Below are 23,897 nucleotides of genomic sequence, written 5' to 3' on the forward strand. Positions count from 1 at the left end.
ACCAATATTTAAAAAAAAAATCAAAACCAAAATTGGTAAAATCTTAACGAAAATATTGATAATAAATTCTTTATTTCTTTCTATATTAATTGTATTCTTGTATTTTTAAAGAAAGAAAGATTTTATCTTGACATTCATAAATATATTTATTTTTGAATACTAGCAGATGAATTTTATCAAATTTTTTTAAAAAAATAAAGAGAGGGAAAATAATCATATTATGGTCGGGGATAAATTGAAAGAAAATTTTTGTTTTTTGAAAAAAATTAAAAAAGAAATTGACCTAGAAAAAAAAAAAGGTACTATAAGGCAAATTGAAGCATATGAAACTCGAGGAGTTTATTCTGTAATTTTCCCTAATTTACATAATGGCAAATTTGATGGTTCATCATCTTCCTTCAACCCCACCATGAGTTTCACAAGTACTCGTCCTCGAAGCGAGGGTCAAAAGATCACAAACCTTACGGCTACTTTGTTTGGTACACAAGCCAGGACAATTAAGATGGGATAGGACAGGATCAATTTGAACCATGTCCCATGTTTGGAGTGTATAGGATTAGATAATATTTAAATATATATGTGTATATATACATATATAGTGCAAAAATATGTTTAATTTACTAAATAAATGCTTAAATCACAATTTATTTAATACATCTATTGAAATATATTTTTTGTTCCTTAAAAAAGAAAGAAATGTAAAAGGAATTAAGTTTAAATTGTATATTTTCATATTTAATTTTGTAATTTAAATTTAATAAAAAAAAGTTTCCATCATCATCATCATAATAATAATAAATTGTTTCCAAAACTCAACACTGGATTAGCTTAATTCATCACTAATTTCCTACCCACACACATGATGAAAAAAAAAATATTGAAAACAAGAAAAATAAAATATTTAGAGGAAGAAATAAAGTTAGAATAATAAAAGAAATAAAAAAATAATACAAAGATTAAAAAATAAAAAATCAACCATGCACATTGGATGGTGATCGATAGGCTGGACGAGTGTATACGTCAGTGTAGCACTTGTATATATATATATATATATGATGCAAAGCCTTGTTTGGTATGCATAATATGATTGGATTGAGATTGAAATTAGGGTTATGATTGAATAATATAAGAATTAATCTAATAATGCATTTGGTGTTAGTTAGACAAAATTAATTATATATATATATATATAATTATTTTTAAAATGAATACTATATAACTTATCAATTTTTTAATAAAACAAAATGATGATTTAAATTAGATAAGTTCAATATAAAAAAATAAGTCTTCTATCTAATTATTTCTTTAAAAGTTTATTTAATTAATTTATAAAATCACTAATGTAGACATCCACAAAGAGTAAAAAAAACTGGAGAAATAAAAATAATAAAAAAAAAGAAAAGAAAGAAATTGAAAGATAAGAAGAAAAAAAATGAAACTAGTACTGATGCAATAAAAAAAAAAGATTAAAATAAGAAGTAAAGAACAAAGATTGGAAAAAAAAAAAAAGGACTAAAAAAAGGAAAGAAACAAAGGAAAAGGAAGATAATATCAAAAAGAACAAAGATAAAAACAAATTATAATAACCGAAGAAATCGGAAGAGGAAAAGAGAAAAAAAAAAAATAGAAGGAAAGTGATACTGTTGGGAAAAAAGATTTAAAGAATAAAAATAAATAAATAAATGAATAAATAAAATTAAAAAATTAAAAAAATCATAAAATGTGGAATAACTTTTTCCCACTGAATTAGTTATCCCATGTTAAAAAGATTATTTGGTGAATTTGAAATTTTTTTAATTTTGTCCGTTGTCCATACCAAATATATGATTGAGATTAATTTATCTAAATTTTAATTATAATTCTCCCTAACAAACAGTGTCCAAGAAGAGGAAAAAAAATAAAGATTAAAAAAATAATAAAGGACATGAGAAAGCATTTTCGTGAGTTGACGTCCCTCCGGACCGCTTTTAATCCATCTTAGTAGATGAACCCCCTTAACCGTGTTTTTTGGGATTATTTTCCCAAATTGGACCAAACATGGGTGTGAGACTGTTTTAATTCTGTCCGGTACTTTCTACCAAACATACCAAGGGAAGCATAGAAGAGGGAGAGATGGTCAAAGATAAAAGCTGTCTCTCAAATCAAAACTTTTTTTTTATTTAAAAAAATGAAAAAGAAAGAAAAATGGAAACTTGCCAAGTCCGTGGCATTTAGCGGAGAAAATTTTACAAGCAACTTTTTTCTCCTTTTGGCGTGTCTTTTATTTATTTATTTTTTTATTAAAATGAAGTCGTTTTAGAATTGAGACCGGTTAGACGCGTGGTAGAAGTCTTTGACGGTGTGTTTGGCTCGCCGTATAAGGCGGCCGTACTGTACAAAATTACAGCTAAGTCAGGTAGGCTGACTATCATGTTTCTCCAAGCACCTTAAGCCAACGCTGGCCCACCACAATTTTGTACATAATCCAGCACTATCATATCCGAGGTAGAGGCGAGTTCAAGCTGGGACAAAGTTGATGGCTTCTATTTTTCATGTTTCTTTTTTATCTTTTTTTTTTTTTTTTAAACTGAATTTTTGTTTTTTCTAGTAGCGAGTAGGGCGTTGGGTTTTATTTTCCCTTTTCACTTATTATTTTCAAAAGCAAATCTTTTTTTCTTTTTTTTTTTTTCTTTTTTTTGTTTTCTTTTATATTTGTCTTTTTTAACTTTTTTTTTAAAAAATTCTTGCTTAATATAATAAATTCCATGCAATAACTAAAAAAAATTTATTCAAATATTTTTTGATTTTTTAGTGTTAAATTGTCTAATGATTATTTAATTATTAATATTATTTAACTTTATAATGTAAATACTACATAAATGACATTAAAATAACTTTTCATATATTATCAGTAACGTAATTATTTTAAAAAAATTAACCATAATAAAAAAAATCAATTTAATATATTTTGAACAATTAATTTTTTTTTAAATTTGGTAAATAATGATAAAATATCAAATTTTTTATGTAAGAAAATTATATGAACGTTAATGAAAATCAATTTTGTTTTGTCAAAATTAATTTTTTTTATAAAAATTTATGTACAATCATGTATCAAATAATGTACAATATTAATATAATACAACACAATACATTACAATACAGTTTAATCAAGCACAACAAAATTAATACAATACAATTTTTCATACCAAACGTGCCGTGAAATTCTTCAACACATGTGGGGACTTCAATGGACTCAAGTATGTCCTCTAGTCCTTTAAAACATTTTTTTACATGTAGTGACAATACTCATACTTTTGTTAATCATGCATGCATTAAAAAATAAATAAATAAATAAATAAAACATATTATTAAAATTTTATTTACCAAAAAACAAAAATCAAAGTTTTGGATGAAGAAAGAAAAATAAAAAGCATTTTAGATGCTTCTTTTAAAAATAAAAAATAAAAAATTTGAGTGCAACCGTCTATATATAATGTGGTGCAACAATCCATTCATAAGCAAACATTCAATAAATATTTTATATGGTTTGCATATTTTATTTTAATATCATATAATGTTATGTGAGATAGATTATTGAGCTTTTATATAGGCACAAGTTTAATAGACGATGTACGAGATGATGTGGTTTACCGTTGTGTCCAACTTTTTCTTGCTTTCAACACAAGCCTTTGTTTATATTAGTGTCATGATTTGAGTAAAATATTAAACACTTCAAGTTTTCTATTTTTGTTTTAAAAAGCACTTTTATGATTTTTAACCAAATCCTATTTAACTGTTCTTTATGAAGCTTTGATTAGCCAAAGTGCTACTGATGAGCAACAACCTATTGAATAAAATCACTTACAGTTGAGACATAACACTACCAATTAATACATTCAAATATTAACTATAACAATTAGTAGGTGTCTGTTGGTATAAAAAATAAAAATAGAATTTTTCTCCGTGTAGATTTTTTTTTAAAATAATTTGTATTAAAAAGTTTATAAGTATTTTTTTATAAATAAAACTACATTAAATGCTAATTGAGTTATCAAACTAAATTAAAAAAAAAATCTAAAAAAATTCAAAATTTGAATTTCTTTAAAATTATTTTAAAAAATTATTTTTTTGATCAACAAGTACATGTTGATCATTACCAAACACTTTTATTTTTTTTTTTTTAAATTAACTATTAAATAGAGTTTTTTAACCCAAAAAAAAAAAACTACCAAACAAATTATAAATACAATTCATAAAAAAGTTATCATCTGACATTAATTCCCTCGCATTGTATTGGATTGTACATTTGTAATTTGTAATTTACTCTAATTTTGTAGGTTGATAGGTTCATCTAATATATAGTTGCTTACTTTGTGTTTTATTTATTTATTTGGAAATTTTTATTTATTTATTTGGAAAATTTTAGAGTCAAGAATGAGGACGGCATGAGCTACGCATATTTCATAAGTCCTTGTCACCGAAAATTTCCATGCATTCGATTCATTTTGGTGATCAACATATGCAGCGTTGCATGCCCACAAGTCCATTCTGAAATTTGGCTTTCCAAAACTTTTCCTAAATGATATGGTATAAATACCTTCAGGGTTCGTTTGGAAAGTGTCAAAGTTAAGAGGAAAAATGATTATCGGGATTTCATTTTTTGGAATTCAGTTTCCTGAAAATTAATTTTTCTCTTGGTCTGTTTGGTAAGTAATAGGAAAGTTGAGATTTACAAGTAATTAAATTTAAGATTATATAATAAATTAAGGGTAAATATGTATTTTAAAAAAATTTCAAACTAATTTCTCTAAAATTCTCAAAATGACACTTATATATGTGGGAACAACTTTCCCACATATTTTTCTACATTGGTGGGAATTTAATTCCCTAGATACACACTTTTCCACCATACAATAAACATCCAAATAAAAAAAAGCTATCATTTTCCTAAAGAAATTATATTCCCACTAACTTAAAATCTATCCAAATATGCCATCAAAAGTAAAATGGCAAATAAACACCTTAATCTTTTATATAAATCCCTAAAATATCCAATATATATGCAAAAAGGACAAAATCAAAGATAAGTTGGTGTTAGTTAAAAAAATTAAAATAACCAACTTGTCCATATAATAATATAATTAATAAATATTTCTAAAAAAATTAATTTGAGAACTACTATATTTACCATCGTCATTTGATATTATTAAAAATCTATAATTTATATAATTAATTAAAATTTACCATGACAAGTAAGATACAAGTCATGATTATTGGGTTTTTTTCGAAAAGTAATCATCCCGTAAATGGTTTTTTGAAGAATAGCAAATTTTTTTTTAAAAAAAAAAACTAGCCACCTTTTAGGACATCCGGACTAAAATACCCGTTATTACTATTTTTTTTTTTAATCTTTTTTCCCTACCAAAACACTTATTTTCTTTGCTTTCCCTTTCCCTTTCCTTTTTGAAACACAACAAGGCCTTCGAACACACTAGGGCTTTACCTTTCCCCTTCAAAACACATCATTCAAACACAGTTAGGGCTTTCCTTTCCCTTTTGAAATAGACCATTTGACCCTACTCACAATTCCTTTCCTCCTATCCATTATTGAGGTTGAAGAAGCAACCTCTGCTTTCACAAATCCAAACTATGAAGCTGAGGACCCAAAAATCTTCCTCATTTTCCATTGTTGATGCTGCACAGTCCAACTTCTTCAAAGGTTAGTTTTGCTCCCTTTTTCTTTTAGCCTTTCCCTTTTGAAACACACCATTCGACTCTACTCACAGTTCCTTTCTTCTGATTTGTTATTGAGGTTGAAGAAGCAACCTCTGCTTTCACAAGTCCAAACTAGGAAGTTCAGGATCCAGAAATCTTCCTCCTTTCCCGTTGTTTATGCTGTACAGTCCAACTTCTTCAAAGTTTAATTTCACTCTCTTATTATTATTATATTTTTTACCTTCACTTTTAACATCTCCACCTATTCTTTGTAAAAACTTTCAATTTGATTCCGCTTCTCAACTGGGTTTTTGTTTTCCTTATTATTCCCTCTTCATTTTTATACATTATGCAACAAAAAAGTGGTTTTTTTTTTTGGGTCGATTTTTTTTTTTTTTTTTTTTGGGTTTTATAGGTTTGATAAGGAAAACATTTTTCTACATATAATAGATAAATAGACGTTGATGTCTATGTCTGATAAGGAGATCTCCAGCATCGGCATTAGTGGTGGTTGTGGTGAAGGTGGTGGTTGGTGTGGAGGTGATGATGGTGATGAAGACGCCGATGAGAGTGGTTGTGTTTGTGTCTGATATGGTTCTGAGGGCATTTTGTTTTGGATAACATGCCTAAATATTTGATGTTGACTGTTTCATTTTATTGTGTAAGTTGGTACCAATTACTCTCTCTAGTCTAGCCCACATGGTGATGATTTGAGGAAGGGAACTCATCAGTGCTACGCATATATATCTAGGAAGTAGTGTGAAATTGAAATGGTTAGGGTGTTCTATAGGCATTTGGCATGTTCTTCTCCAAGTACCTAAATAAGTTTTTAGATGTGCAACTCATCATTTATAGTTGAAGCATATAGGTGAAGAAATCATTCTTTTACTCTCTACAGGCCCTTAGCAGATACCATAACTTGATTTTAAAAGCTTGATATGCATAATATTATTCTTGGTCCATGCATTTCTTTATTTCTAATTCCAGGAAACCTTTTCTTGATTTTTGTGGGAGACAAAGCAAACACCTGTAGCTATTAATGAGATATTTTCTTGAGAATGAGAAGATTTTGATTGCTAAAATCACCATAAGAGTATCTTATAGAAAATTATTTCTGCTTGCTTAAGCATGTAAACTTTCTGGTTTAACAATGCAAGGAAGATCTAGTTGTTTATTGATTTTTTGAATAGCCTCTTGCTGTGTATCTGTAATTATAATATGCATGTCTTTTATAAACTTAAGAGGCTATGCAAACAGGATGTCGTTTAGAAATTAACCTCTTTATGTTTCTGTCGCTTAAATTCAGATGTAGTTTAAAAATATATGTACAGAAAAAAGAGGTTACATAAGTTGCAAATATGGTTTTTGCTCTTAGAAAACTGTTTGTATATGGGATTGTTGATCCTATAATTCAATTGGTTTTTCTGAATTAGTAACCTATTCTAATTCAATTCGTGAATTGTAGGTGTATTATATCATTGAAATTGCTTGTCATTGTTATGGTCAATACCTTTGGGGTCTAGCCTACACATTTCCTTCTCTACTTTTCTGGGATTCATTGAGCATACGTTGAAAAACATATAACTTGTTGGATTTCATTTTCACATATGCATTTTTTCAATTGGAAATATGTAGGAATTGTGTATTACATTTATTTTTCTACCCCTGTTGATCTTATATAGAGGTTGTTGTAATTTGTCTTCAGGTGCTGGAATTTCCCTTTCATCTTTAGTAGTTGTCAAAGGAAAGATTTGTTGGGATCCTTACTAATATTGATTTTCTATATTTTTCAGCATTGGAGGAGCAAATGATGGAATGAGCAAAAAATTGAAGCACAAAAGTTGCCATTGTTAGAGTTACAAGTGTTTGCTGAGAAAATTACACACACACTTATAGAGATAGAGAAAGAAAGAGAGGGAGATATATAAATAGATAGAGAAGCATTGGTGGCGGTTTGTCCCCCATTAATGTAAGTTGCTTCTCTGAACAAAACAGAAAAATGTTGTAAACTAATTTCGTTTTAATGTAATGAAATCTAAGAACCTTTATTTGTGCTATATTGAATGATTTTTCAGAATTGTTGATAATTTCCATGATGGATTATTTTAGAGATGATAAGTCATCTCTTTATAAATTGCTCAATTTTGAACCTGTGTCATTATGGGCTATGCTTATAATATTGTGTTATTTGGTGTGACGGAAATGTTTGTGTTGCATGGTTAGAATGTGAAATGTGAAATTAAAACTATTATGAAGTTGCGTTTTTGTTTGAATTTAATGGGAGGTTTGAATGTGAAACCATAATATATGTGTTAGAACTATAGGTTATCCTTAGGAAGCAATGTCACATGCCCATGGTTGGTTTGTTTTCTAATGTATAATATACACTAATATATATAGAAGATATTGTAGCTTTTAAATCCACATATGCGCTGGTTCGAAAATATTCTTTATCCATTTCCATTATATTTTTGCACAAATCCCGTTAGGTGTATGTCATTTAGGTTTTGGAAAATTTTCCTCTTGGCGAAAAATTTTTTTCCTCTAGGCGGAAAATTTTTTTCCTCCAGATGGAAAACCTTTTCCTCCAGGTGGAAAATTTTTCCTCCAGGCTTTCCTCGTGTCGGAAAAAACATTTCCTCCATATGTTATGCTTTATTGTATTTGATTTGTAGATAAATGGATTCAGATTACCAACGAAGGTTTTGGGACTTGGAGATATCGAAGGCAAAGGTTAATTGTAGATCAAATTTCTGGAAAGCCATGTCAGATATTAAGTTGAAGTTGACTTCAGCCCAAATAAAAAAGTTCGAGGATAGCTATTTTGGCCACTTTTTGAAGGCCAATGAGATACAATTTAGTGGCCACATTGTCAACAGCATGATGTATAAGCAGTGTGTTTGCGACGACAAGGATTCTATGGTATTCAATTTTGGAGGGCGTGATGCTAGATTTACGCGGAGAAACTTCACCATAATTATAGGTCTACGATTTGGTTATGAACCCAATAAGTGAGTTAATATCTCTACTTGTATTAGTGACACGTATTTTGGCGGAAAGTGAAAGATCACTAACTCAGAGATAACCGAAGCTTTCATGACCACACAGTGTCAAGACGATGATGAAGCCGACAATGATAGATTGAAGTTGGCTTTATTATATTTCTTAGAGACGGTTCTTCTAGGCAAAGAAAGCATGGCCACCGCACCCCATAATCACTTGGAGATGGTGGATGATTTAGAGTACTTCAATAACTATCCATGGGGTACTTTATCATATACCACCACCATTAGATCGTTGAAGAGTGCTTTTGAGCATAGAGAGTATATGGCTTTAAATAAGTCAAAGAGCTATAGTCTTTGTGGGTTTCCTTTGGCTTTCATGGTAAGTTTATTACACTATTATTTAAAGTTTGTTACACTTGTATTTATGGTGTGCATTTCTTTACTTATTCATTATTAATTAATTGTTTGACAGATTTGGTGTTTTGAGACAATTCCTTCGTTAGGTCAAGCATTTGGAAAGAAGTTGCTAGACATGGCATTCCCTCGAATTCTTAATTGGCATATTTCACAAGTGCCAAGATTTGAGAAGGCCACTGAACTCTTCGATCATCGTGGTGTAAGTATATAAGTTCTTTCACTTATATGTACAAATATACATATATATATATATATATATAAATATACATTCCAACATAGTAATATTATTTATAGACTTTTGCAGTATTTGTAGTAATATTAGTATTACTTAATAATCACTTAATGATAATCCCATTTGTCTTTTGCAGTATTTAGTTCATGGCTTAATGAATGTAACTGAATTTGAACGTGCACATATTGGCAAAATTGCATGGGATGTACATCATGACACTACTCCATACAATATTGCATCTGCTGTCCGAGACAAGCGACCACAGGGAAGTCATGGTGAAAAAGATGAAGGTGTTCCACTTACAAGTAGTGGAAGAAATAAGAAACGAAAACAGGAGTCTATGGAAAGTAAGGGTAAAGGAGGGAGGCGGCGAATGGGAGATAAGCTGACAGACCAGCCTTCATCATCAACTGCAGGAGTTGCTGCTCATGTTCGTGTTAAACCATCGACTCCATCCCAACCTCCAACTACTCCATCCCATGATGAGGTTTGAATAAATTGTATGAATGTTTATCTGCAAGTACTAATCATTATTGTTTCTTTTAGGTACCTTTGAGAGAAAGATTAACTATCCTTGAAGGTGAAGTGGCTAATGTATGGCAAGACGTTAAGGATTTAAGAATCGCCATGCTTAGAGAGTTTGCAAGTTTGGAAACCAAGCTTGATAAGTTAATGAAGCACCAAGGAGTGGGAGTTGGTGCTGATGGGTTGGGAGATGGGATGGAAGCGGACATTGAAAGGGATGAAAATAAAGAAAAGTTTGGTCCCGATGCGACCTCTATTGATAAATAGTCATGTCCATCAGTCGTAGATGATGCAGGACCAAGTGTTACGATTATCGAGAAAGTGTCTCCATCAAAGTTTCCAGCCGGGAGACGTGCAAGAAAGGTAGCAGTTGCTAAGCAAAGTATAGATATAGGGAGGCAGGATAGGAAGGCGGCAGCAGCTATTACAACTCTTTACAGTGTTGGAGGCTTGCGGAAAAAACTATAGCGCACTTTATCCCAGTGCATCTTCTACTTTGAAGTTCGACCCATACAAACTAGTACCCACGCGACTTGTAAAAATTTTTGACCAATTTATGAAGTCCGGTTGGGTAGCAAAGGTTGATATGGACAATTTGTCTATGGGTAAAGACTTTTCCCAGTTGCTTATAACCAGTGAGAAGTGGCTGAATCACGATGTAAGTATTTTTCGAACAAGATTTTTATTTTATAGTTTGACAAATTCCATAGATAGTTGTTCAATTGCATGGATGTAATTTAAAATTAACTCGTCTTTCAATGCAGCATATGGAAGTCCTGCCTTACTTATTTCGTGTACGTGCCAATCGATTCTCTGATATTTTATCCTAGTTTTGAAGTGATAGATAGAGGATTTTGGGTAAGTAAAGACGTATTAAAGGCCAGGTGTCCTATATGTGGCTATTGTGATTTTGGGTAACTAATAATTTATTTTGTTGTAGGTATACATTGAGCAGTGTTATGGAAAGTTCCTCGCCAATCCATCTAAGTTCCAATTCTCATATGCAATGCAAAAATATGTATTGGGGATTCGAATGAAAGAGTCGAAGCCATGGAAATGCGTAAATCATGTACAATATACATGTCCAAATTGTGTAATGTTAACTATTCATTTATTCATGTGCCTTACTTTATTTATTGTGCTAACTGAAATCCTGTAATGTATTGACAGTTGTTGATTCCACTAAACAAGTGCAACATACATTGGCTGGTAGGGCACGTGGACTTGAAAGAACATCGTATGACTGTATATGACTCAAATAAGGCTGGCAACCAAAACAAGAGAGAAATTTATTTCTAGAAATTATGCATTATGTTACCTTATTTACTGCGGTCTGCATCCTTTTATGAGCAGCGGACGGATCTTGTAGACTCCGTTGATGAGTTTACATGTGAATGGGCACAAAATTCCCCTTAGCAAAGTAACGGGTAAAGCCCTTTAATGCGTATATGTTTGTTGAATAAATATTAACTATTGAATATGGTTCTAATAATACTAATATACGTTATAATAATTTTTTTTTTGTAGTGGTGACTGTGGCATGTTTACACTCAAGACCATCGAGTTTTTACATGCTAGATTACCAGTGACATTCACACAAGATGACATGGAGTTCTTTAGGAGGAAGTATGCATATGAGGCTTACAACAAAGAACTAAGCATATGAGCTGGGTGGTGATGCATTTTTCTTTCCTTTTGTCATGTTTATAGATGCATATTCTTTATTATATTAGACTTTTAATTGTAAAGATAATGGTGGCTATTCATTTAACAAAGATAACGATGTGTTATTGATGTAAGGATAACTAATTGACCTTATAGAAAATGTGCCATGTTTATTTATTAGAATTCCATTATGCACAAACATCTTACTAGCTCAATTACAAATTCTAAAAAATTTTCCGCTTGTTAGAAATTATTTCCTCTAGGCGGAAAACTTTTCCTCCTATAGGAAAAATTTTCCTCCAGTCAGAAATCCCATATGGAGATCAATTGAAGCCTCTGGATAATTTTCCGCTAGGCGGAAAATTTTTCCTCCAAGCCGAAATCGTTTTCCTCCTGTTGGAAAAAATTTCCTCCAAGCGGAAATTGTTGAATAATTTTTACTCCTATCAGAAACTAATTTCCTCCACTTGCAAAATCAATTTCTAACAGATTATTTAAGTTAACAGTGGGGTAAAAAAATTGAGAGTGGAGACAAATATTATATAAGATGAAGATGGATTTAACAAAAAATGTATTGACATTTAAAATCAATAACCATTTTAAAGAAAAGAAAAAATGATATATATTTGTTTTTCTTTTCAAAATCATTTGGACATTTCATAAAATTAAAGATTTAAAATCAACTCCAGAAAGCCTTTTTTCATTTGGGATTAAATTCAAAAAAAAAAAAGATTGCTAATAAATCTTCCACCATGGAGTAGAAAATATAATATCCAAGATATGAAATAATTATCAAAACATATTAAACCATAACACTAAATTAAAACTTTCTAATTCGAAGCATAAGACAATGGATTCATACATCTCTGCCTATAATGTCTAACACCACCGCATCGGCTACATCTACGTCAAATAACATCTTCATCTTCGGATGGTATGCGTTGCATTCTCGGCCAACCGGCTCGCCTATGTGTCCATCTTAGTGGAAGAACAATATGACTTACCACATCATCTGGGGCATGCCACTGTTTTTCATCTAACACAGGATAAATGGACTCTGCAAGCGACAATACAAGGATCACATGGATATTGATCAAGATCGAAGGCTTTGCATGAACATATTTTTGATTAGAGATTAACTGTACCCCTCAAACTCCCACCTTCCACAAGAAATTCATGCATATTAATGGCTTTCACACGTAGTCCGATGGACTCCAAATTTCATAGTTTGAGTTTCTCTTCCATATGGTCAGTCACAGACTTCGTTAATTTTGCACCTGCAGTACGTCGCTCATAAAACCACCTTGGCAGTAAATCCCGTATGTGCTCAATTAATGCTACTATTGGCATCTCTCTAGCATCTAGCAAAATACCATTCAAGCTTTCTGCAATATTGGTGGTCATGATAGTATACCTTCTACATGGAGAAAGAGAATGTGCTCACCTTGTAGGGTCACATGATCAAATGGACTGGGCAGCCCTACTGTTTTTTGTCTCAATTTACCCCATATAAAACTCAAAATCTTCAATCAAATATGCACTAGCTGCGAGCATGAAATATTGTATTATTGTTTCATCTTTCGCATGTCCATTTGCTTTAATATTTCTGCTTATATGGTATGTGCATAATGCATGGTATGCATTGGGAAAAAACTTTGTGTAATGCCCTTTAATAGCGGGGTGTCTATCACTCACAAACACCAAATCCGGAAAATCTCCGATGGCATTCTTGAGGTTTTGGAAAAACCATGTATATGCTTGCTCTTTCTCTCCATCTCCAATGCCGAAAGCCAAAGAATATATTTGCTTATTTCCATCCATGTCCGGTGCAATATACATGTACCCTTTGTATTTCCTTTTCAATGTAATTGCATCAACAGCCAACATGGGTCTTATGTGAGATTTAAATCCCCTAATGCTTGCTCCAATCGCCATAAAGAAATATACAAAATTGTTATTATCGTCTGTTTTGATACGTGTAAAAGTCACAGGGTTCTTCAACACTAACTCATAATAGTAGGCAGGCAACTTAGCAAAATTCTCCTCTAGAGATCCCTTAACACTGTTAAGTGCATACTCTTTACCTCTACATGCTTTGTTGTAGCTTATATTCACCCTATATTTCTGCAAAAAATCATGTTGAATTTCTTTGGGTTTGTAAACACGTGCAATACCTTCATATTTAGATTTGATATATTGCGGGATAACTCGGCTACTGGTTTGCTTATGTTCTCGATGCACGATATATAACAAGCAACTGTGTACATTATCAAAAATTCTCACAATAAATATTTCTCCATTTTTAAATGTGGTTGCACGTAGTCGCCATTTACAAGTATTTTCCAAGCATACAACCTCATACCATTGTGTAGTTGACTGTGTCACCTTGAACTCCTTATTTTCTAGCATGCAATAGATACTCAGTTTATTCTGTAAGTCACGTTTGTTGAGAAATAATTGTCCAACTACTATGCTCTCACAACCTGTGAACTTTGACGAAAATATGGCCATAGAACCACTTCTGTTGCTCGATGATATGTGGTCACTTGTAGCACGATGAACCCTAACATTATCAACTGCTTCATTGTTCATTTTAGGATGCATATCATTATCATTGTCCGGCAACTCATGATCAAAATCTACATCATTACGATCAACATCATCCCCTGTTGTATTGTAATTCTCATCATGATCAATATTATGCAACTGCTCATACTCCTCATCGTTAGGACACCGTTTAGCATAGTCACCTCCAACATCAACTCCTTCATGGATGTTAAATGATGTCCAGGCCCCATGAACATCAACTTGATCTCTAAAATGAGTTTCTTGAACCATAATTTCCTGAGATGTAGCCTGAATAGGTTCATTACCGAAAACTTGTTGTAGACGAATGCCAATTGGAGGACAAGAAAAAGAATGAAGATTACTCCCACTATCCGAAGCAAAGGCTATTTGATGAACATTTCTAGATACATGTTCAACTTTCGAAATCACCTCAGCATACATTGGAGGCCGCATCATTGTCATCCCTCCATTCCTCACTTCTTGAAGAAAGCATTTGACATCCCTATCACAGCGTATTTCTGTAGGATCCAACTTTTTTGCACATCGTCCATATATCCATTTTAGCTTTAGCAAATATTCATTTCGATCTATCTCAATAGAATTGAAAATCTCATCCTCTAACTCTGATTTTGTGCATCTCTTGCCGATGGAAACTATTATATTTTTACCATTTTGATATTCCCAATTACCACCATCATTTTGTACCAATGTTCCATTGTATAAAACCGCAATTACAATATCATCATCTTCCATTTTACTACAAAATTAAATGAATAACGTTAAACTAAATCAATAAATATATAAAAATTTGAATAATACTAAACAAACATATTAACTGTATTAAAAAAGTTGATTTTTTTTTTTTTTGGGCCAAATATAGCTTTTTCCAAATGGTGGAAAATTGGCAAAAAATTAGTAGAAAACTTGCGAAAACTGACAAACTGGAGAAAAATGGTGGAAGTTCATCTTTTTCGTCAAATTTCCTCTGTTTTTACTGTTTTTCGCAATTTTTCAGTTTTACACAAATTTTTCCCCCTTTTCAAACCATATGCCACCTAAATATCTTTAAACGCACATATAACAGTTCATAAATTAATTTCTTGCATACCCATATTAAATAAAAGCTTAAAAATTCCAAAACTAACAAAAAATACAAGAAAAAAGAGAAAAAACACATATTTCCTTAGTTTCATCTAATAATAAAAAAGATAAAATTTTTACCTGAATTTAGTTTAAGATATGAGAAAATACAAGAAAATGAGAGTGAGAGGAGATGAGATGCAAAGAGTGTTTGTGGGCTATTAGAGAAACCCTTGCACAAATATGAACGACTGTGTAGAGGAAGAAGGAAAGAGTAAAAAAATCTATTGCGTAATTTTCAATTTTATCAAGGGTATTTTTGTCCCAAGGTGGCTAGTTTTTTTTTTTTAAAACAATTTTGCTATTCTTCAAAAAACCATTTACGGGATGACTACTTTTCGAAAAAACCCCATGGTTATTTTGGAAAAAATTTACTTGCATCTTCCTAGTTTTATCATTATTTCACTTGAATTGAACATTTTTGAAAGATCATTATTTATCTTTCTTTATTTTTTTCAAAACTATCAAAAGAGACTAATTTGTCAATTTCTATAAATTTTTACTAGTTAATTTTAGAAAAATATCTTTTAAACCTTTTGAGTTTTACCTTAATCTTAGTTAATTTTTATGCTTTTTGAAAATCATTATTTGACCTCATTTGTCGATTTTAGCAAATAAAATTCAAAACTGTATTTTCACAGTATTATTCAATAATAAAATATTATTTTTTAATCTCTATTTAGCTTTTAACTGTAAAAAAATAATTAGAAAACATTAACAAATGGGTATATTCGATAGATTTATAAAACTAAAAAGAGAGTAATTATGATTTTTTAAAAGTATGTAGTTAAAGATAAAATTTATGCTTACTTTTAAAAGTTAAAGATTAAAACTATATTTTTTCAATTTTATTTAATTATAAAATATAAAATTTTATTTATTTTTGATCTTTAACTACTAAAATTAACCAATAAAAATGGAAAAAAGAACTTGTTTTGGTGTATATATATATGTGTGTGTGTGTGTGTGTGTAAAAAACTAAATAAAAATTACTAATATTTTTTAAAAAGCCTTGTGTTTAAATAAAATAATTACAAAATTAAGAAAATATAAATGAAATTTACTCTCTTAAGAGCCCAAAATAATGGATTTGGGCTGTATGCATGCCAACCTTTTTTTTTTTTTTGTAGTTGTTTTTTTTTTTTTTTTTTTTTTGGAGAAACATCAATCATTAAATTAAACTCTAAATTTGATAATATTACATACAGTATGACAATTACCTGACATCTGGGTTCGTGCAAAATTCCTTTTGAAATTCTAAAATTCCTTTTGAAAGGTATAAACCTAAGGGAACAAAAGGCATTTGGGTTTATGGAAAATACTTAACCTTTTGGAGTAGTATCATAATAAATAAACTGCTATCTTGATAAATATTTTGATTAGTTGGTACCTAACATTAGTTTTAAAATTTACCATGAAGAATAGGATAAATCATAATGATAGGGATTTCTTTTGCCCAAAAAAGAAAAAAAAAGAAAAAAAAAAGGATATGGATCAGTGGAGCCCAAATAATTGGATTTGGGTTCTATATATGTGCTTGGCTGTCAAGACCTATCCAACATCCTCATTGGAACCCCAAACAAATCCTGATCCCAGGAAAACCCTACCGGATCCTCCAATGGAAAATCCGGCAGAACCTCCCTTAAGGGCCACTTACCACAATTTTCCTGCACTGAAAATATACTTCTATATATACCACCTTATTCCTCCCATCTTGTACAATTTAATTCCATAAATTTGCAGCATTTCAAATGAATAACAGGGAATCAGTGCATAATCAATTAAATAATACATCCAACATAGTATACAGAGCGTTAATAAAGTTCTAAGTATGATAATTAATACAATAGAGTAGAAAGAAAATTACATAATAAGAAATGAAGAAAAGAAGACTTCTCGAAGTTCCAGGGACGATCAAACTGTCGAGCTTGACCTGATCGAACAATGTCTACCATCTGAGCCTAAGGGAACGAAATTTGAAAGCATGAGATACTAATCATCTTAGTGAGCAACCCAGTCTACTAACTACTAATAATTAAGTAATTTAGTAATAAGTAAATAAATAAATAATAATTAAATAAATAAATACATGGATGGTTTAGTAATAATGGTTGAAAATAATTTTTCTATCAAAACCCTCACGGTCACTCAGTTGGAAATGTTCCCTTTTTAAAACGTTTTCATAAAACCCGATGTTTTATGCCCCAAGATTCGGAAAATAATTAATCAAATAATTTACAAATAAAACACAACAAATTAAGAATCCAAAATTTGAATGAGAATAATAATAGAAATGAAAATAAACGTTTATAACAATTCTAAAAGATTAATAACATATCATCAACAGATAATACAAAGATATCAATGAAAACTCATATTAAAACAATTCAGAAAATAATCAAATAATTAGAATAACCCAATTAATTGAACAATTAAGTAAAGGAATAATTTAATCAAAATAAAACACCCATTTAAAATAAATTGTAAGAATAAAATAAAATGAAATAAAATATAATATATTAGAATTAATTTCAAAATACCAAAACAATTTGAATGATAATTTCGTAAAATCATTTTTATAAAAATTGCGTAACTTTTAATTTTAAATAATTAATAAAACACTGTTAAATACATTTTTATTAAAATAGATTTTTAAAATATTTCATATTTGAAAATCATGTCGTGAAAATCATTTGATGCACACACTATATACCAATGGCGCCAACGGTATCCAACGTCCCGAGTAACGCCAGACAGGAGCTTAAAGAGGAAAACTGGCATACGGTCGTGTGGCGTCCCACCGCACCGCTGCAAATAGGCGTTCTGGCCATGGCGGGGGATGGCTACGGCCGATGTCAACTTGCCGACCCTCGGTCCGATGGCAACCACAGGACAACCCATAAATCACCTGCACGCTACTCACACCCACCTGCGTGCTAATCATATCCATGTGCGCACTAATCATATCCACATATACAGAACACCAGTACATGTGTAGTGCATCTAAAAACTCGTACATCATATGTTAGGACCCATCGAAAATTCCTCACCGGAACCCTAGACAAGCCCTGATCCCAGCGAAACCCTACCGGACCTTCCAATGGAAAAAATCTGGCAAAACCTCCCCTAAGGGTTGGACTTACCACGAATCTTACCTGCACAGAATTTACGCTTCTACAAGCACTTCCTTATTCCTCCCACCTTACTACAATTTAATCCACAACTTTCAGCACTCCGATGAAATAAATGGGAAATTCATGCAGTATTGATATAATAGGTTCAGTAAATGTACAGAGCATCAAAGTTATAGATGAGTGTGAAAGTTATACAACATAAAATAGGAAACAATAATACAATAGAATACAATGAAGCATAACTCTTTGAAACTCAACAGCAACAAACGTCGAGCTTGTTTCTGATATCGTCTACCAACCCGAACCTAAAGGAACGGAATTTAAAAATGTGAGATGCTAATCATCTAAGTGAGTGACCCTATCTACTGTACAATTATAATAGTAACGAAAATTATAGCACATTTGAATAATTAACAATAAATGAGTAAATAAATAATAATTAATTGAAAATAATATTTTCTCTCAAAACCCTCACGGTTCACTCGGTTGGAAAAGTTCCCCTTTTAAAACATTTCACAAAACCCAGCAATTATATTTCCCCAAAAATCAAGGTAGCCAATAAATAATTAATTAAATAATGAATAAATGGAATATCAACATTTAAAATACAAAATCATGCAAATAATAATATAGAGCACCATAATTTATATGAAAATATTTAATCAATAATTACCAATAAAATGCAATAATTTTTGGAATCCAATGCACTCAGAAAAATAATCCGGAATAAAGTAAATTTTTAATAACAATTAATAAATCATATAAAAAAATGCCATAAAAATTATTTATTTGAAATAAACGATAAAATTTAAATAAATTAACCATTTTAATTGAATAGTATTTCCAAATAATAAGCTTAAAAATTCAAATCGAAAATAGCCTGACACACCACACTATATACCAGTGATGCCCTACGGTACTCAGCGTCCCAAGCACCCTCAGGCGGGGGTTAAAGAGAGAACCGACGTACGGTCGCTTCGGCGTCCCGACAGCGCCGCTACTAAAACCTGTCATCCCAGCCTAGGAGGAAGGCAGTTATGTGCACTATACTAAACCGGCCTGCCCTCAGGTCCATAGGTAACTCACAGGAGACTAAAACCTGCGCGCTAATCACAATCTCATGTACAGTACAGAACACCAGTACTACATAGGTGCGTCTAAAATAATTAAAATAAAATAAATACCAATAGCCCATTTTTATTATTACCAAAAATTTTCGAAATTTACCGTGGGAGTTATAAAAATCTCCAATCCCACATTCCTTGCATTTCTCACCATAAATCATCAATATAGAAAAGAAATATGGTTTATTCAAAACCATAAAATCAACCACCTCGCATTATAAATGCATAATTACCTTTTTAAAACATACAGTACCATCATACCAATATTTTTCTTCAAATCCTTTAAATCAATTTTTTCCTCCAAAATAATATATAAGGCTCACAAAAATATTTAAATATATTTTCCCTTCATAAGCCCTTGATTGTACATGAAAATTCTCAGTAAAATAATAATAATAATAATCCAGAATTTAAATCATAAATTCTTTGAATTTCTCCAATATTCAATCATGGCATCAAAATATAGATATGTATGCATATTAACCAAACATCCGAAATTTGACATTATAAAATAAATACCCAATTTTTATAAAATTCCAACCACATACATATATTTTCCAAATATTCAAATATCACCAAATAAATATAATTTATCACCCAAAAATAGTTTTTACGGTGGGTCACTCACCTCAAGCGTATGTCTCAGTCAAGATCCTCTGCAGGATCAACTCCTCTACTCACCCGTGCACCTAAAATATCAACATTTCACAACTTCGATTAAAATAATATTTTAATCGGATAAATTCTCAACCGGGTACGCGGGAGAGGGAACACAAACGATAACCAAAATTTACAAGCAATATACCGAATCGAAGCTTGTGAGGCGGGGATTATGAATCCGATCTTACTTTCTGGAGATCGGACCGGTGGTGGCCGGAATCTCACTGGAAACTCTCAGCTTTTAGAGCCTCGATTCTCCCAAACCATCACGAATTGGAGGAAAAGGACACTGGATTTGGATTCAGGGGGTCGAAATTAGTGGGAAAAGGTGGGTGGTGCAACCTGGAACTCACCGGAATAGTGATTGTTTCGGCAAGCAGTCGCGGTCACGGGCAACTGTCGCCGCCGCCGGCGCGTGCGGTGGCCACTGACCATGATTTTTGGCAGGGAGGTAGGTCTCAAGGTGGGTGTTCCAATGGGACCGGCGGTGAGGCAAACGGTGGCCGAAATTGGGAGAAATCTGGTTTTGAAGTTGGCGGTGCTGCCGCCGGAAAAAGCCTCGATCCGGGCGCATCGCCGGTCAATTGGCCGTGAAATTTTGGGAGTTGGCCGGAAATGGAGAGGCGCTCCTGCCTGGCCGGTGCGTGTGGCAAGATTCGGCCGGAAAAGTTTGCAACTCCGGCGGCTGGTGGTTCTCTCTCTCTCCTCCCTCTCTCCTCCCTCTCTTTCTCTCTCCTCCCCCCTCTTTTCACACCGGTTTAAGGCCACCGTGGGTGGCACTGTTCATCCATGTGGACCTCTAAGATGTCGACACATGGTGTCACTATTTATGCACTATGCATAATTCGAAAATAGAATAAAATATTACGGTAATTGGAAAACTTTGCATGTCCATAACTTTCAAACCACATGTCCAAATCGGACGTGCTGCTAGTTTACGGACTCGTATCGACGAGTATTTCACAACCATACGTGAGTCAAAGCTCAACTTTGCATGAACAAAAAGTCAACTTTTGACCCACTCGGTCAACAGTCAATCTTGGTCAACGTGCAAGAATTCCAATGTAGTTTGGGACGGATGTTACATCATAAAATCAATATTTGTATAAAATACTATCGGATTTATTTTATCCATTTAAACTCATAAATTTTTCATATTTCTTTTTAAAATCATCATCATAAATCCATCCACTCTCAATTCCATCAATTCAAATATACGAATTTTTCCAATGGCATAAAGTCAAATCTTTGATATTCCAATGTATAAATATTTTTAAACATAATAATTCAAACCCATGTATTTCTCAAATTCTCAAAAATTAATTTAAATAAACATATCCTTTAAACCCATATAAACTTCATAAATAATTAAATTCCACAATTCCTCAATATATAATAAATTTAAAATAAATAATTTCCTTCAAATCCATACAATCGATCCACACCAAAGTAATATTAAAACACATAAATTCATATAGTATTAAAATCATATAATTATTCACAATAAATCTAATAATAAACATAACATTAAAGGAATTAAAACCACAATTCCTTTAATTCACAAATATATTTTTGGCACCAAAACACACATTAAAATTTTCATAAATTAACAATATAAAATTAAAGAGTAATTTTATTAAATCACCAATACATAAAACATATTTTCCAAATAATCAATTAACATAAAATATATAATTAATCACCCAAAATAATTTTTGAAGGTGGGTCACTCACCTCGAGCATGCGTATCAATCAAGATCCTTTGCAGGATCAACTCCACTACCCACACGTGCACCTAAAATATTCATAATACACAAAACTAATTATTTTAATATTTTAATTGGGTAACTCCCAAATGGGTATCCAGGGAGCGAACACAAACGATAACCAAAATTTACGAATAATATACCTAATCGAAACTTGTGAAATGAGGATTACGAATCTAGTCTTACTTTCCGGAGATTGGACCCGAAGTGGCTTTCAATTCTCACAATTTGTTAAGAATTGAGGAAAGTGGATACCGGATTTGGGTTCAGGGGGTCAGAATTAGTGAGAAAAAATGGGCGGTGCAACTGGAAACTCGCCAGAAAGTCAATTTCCAGACGAGCCGCCATGGTCACCGGAACCCATCACTGTCGGCGGTGCGTCCAGTGGCCACTGGTCGTGATTTTTGGAGAAAATGCAGATCGTAGGATGAGTGAACGGATGGGACCTGTGGTGAGGCAAACGGAGGCCAGAATAGGGAGAAATCTAAGTTTGAAGCAATCGACGCTGCCGCCGGAAAAAGTCTCGATCCGGGCGCGTCGGCCGTCGGTTGGCCATGATTTTTGGCTAGCCGACCAATTTTCAGGTGAGCGTCAAGGTGGGATGGCACGTGTACAGAAGGGGTGGCCAAAAAATGGCAAATCGACGATGGCCGGTGGTGGTCTCTCCTCCCCTCTCTCTCTCTCTTCCCCACGGCCCACATGTGTTTTGGCCAAAATAAAAACCACCCGTGGATGACACTGTTCACTCACAAGATTGGTTGAAAACATGACACGTGGCACACACCGTTCACTCAAGTCAAAATATATTAAAATATTACAGTATTCGGAAAACTTTGCATGTCCATAACTTTCAAGCCACATATCCAAATCGGGCGTGCCGCTAGTCTATGAACTCCTATCGACGAGTACTTCACAACCATGCATGAGTCAAAGCTCAACTTTGCACGAACAAAAAGTCAACTCCAACACCCCTTGGATAGTTTGGACCTCAATTTGTCTTGCTCGTAACTTTCAAACGGTAGCTCCATTTGTTATGTTCTACTAGTCTATGAACTCGGGATGATACGTACTTTGAAATGATGCCTTAGTCAATGCAAAATTCCATCCAGAACAAAAAGTTAAATTTTGACCCTTTTGGTCAACGGTCAACCTCGGTCGACATGCAAAAATTCCAACGTACTTTGGGACGGGATGTTACATTGGCAGCCCAGACATCATTGCCACTTAAATTATTTATTTCTAGACCCTTCTGTTGGAAGCACAAAGCTTTATCAAACTCTGAATTTAAAGAATGGCAATTGGATACAATGATATTGCTGAAGAAATTTAACCTCTGAAAGGTCTAGCATCATAATAAAAGAAACTGCCATCTTGAATTTGTGGAGCCCAAAACTCTTTCATTCTAGGGAATACAATTAATATAAAAAAGATACAAAAGTATTTACTATAAATATTTTCATAATAAATAAATTGTGTTATCTTGGAAAGGGATTAATCAATTCGATAGACGAAGCTACGTAGTACTTTTCATCAGAATTAGCTGCTGTCGCATGAGTCAAGGAGATGTGGTTTTTTCGAGCTACCTCTATTACTGAACAATCTTTTAGTTGAGTCACCACCTGGTTCATATTTAGCCTTTGAAAAGATGTTGGAGACACACAAGCCATCGCTATTTCAACAGCTTTCCACATTGAATTGACTTCGAAGTCTCCCTCTAGCCTTGAATCAACCACACTTCTAATATCCCCATCACCAACCGCATAACTCACCCCTTGGCTCATATGAGTCCTCTCCTGCCTTCTGCTTATGGCAGGTTGGCTTGTGATTGTCTCTACTAAAACTATTCCAAAACTGTAAACAATATATTTTTACTGATTATTTAAAGTTAAAATAAAATTAGATTGATTAAAAAAAAAAAAAAAGGTGACGTATAATGAAACCTATGCGTCGCCTGTTACCAATAT

The sequence above is a fragment of the Ziziphus jujuba genome, chromosome 1, assembly GCF_031755915.1.
Source record: "Ziziphus jujuba cultivar Dongzao chromosome 1, ASM3175591v1".
NCBI lineage: Eukaryota > Viridiplantae > Streptophyta > Magnoliopsida > Rosales > Rhamnaceae > Ziziphus > Ziziphus jujuba.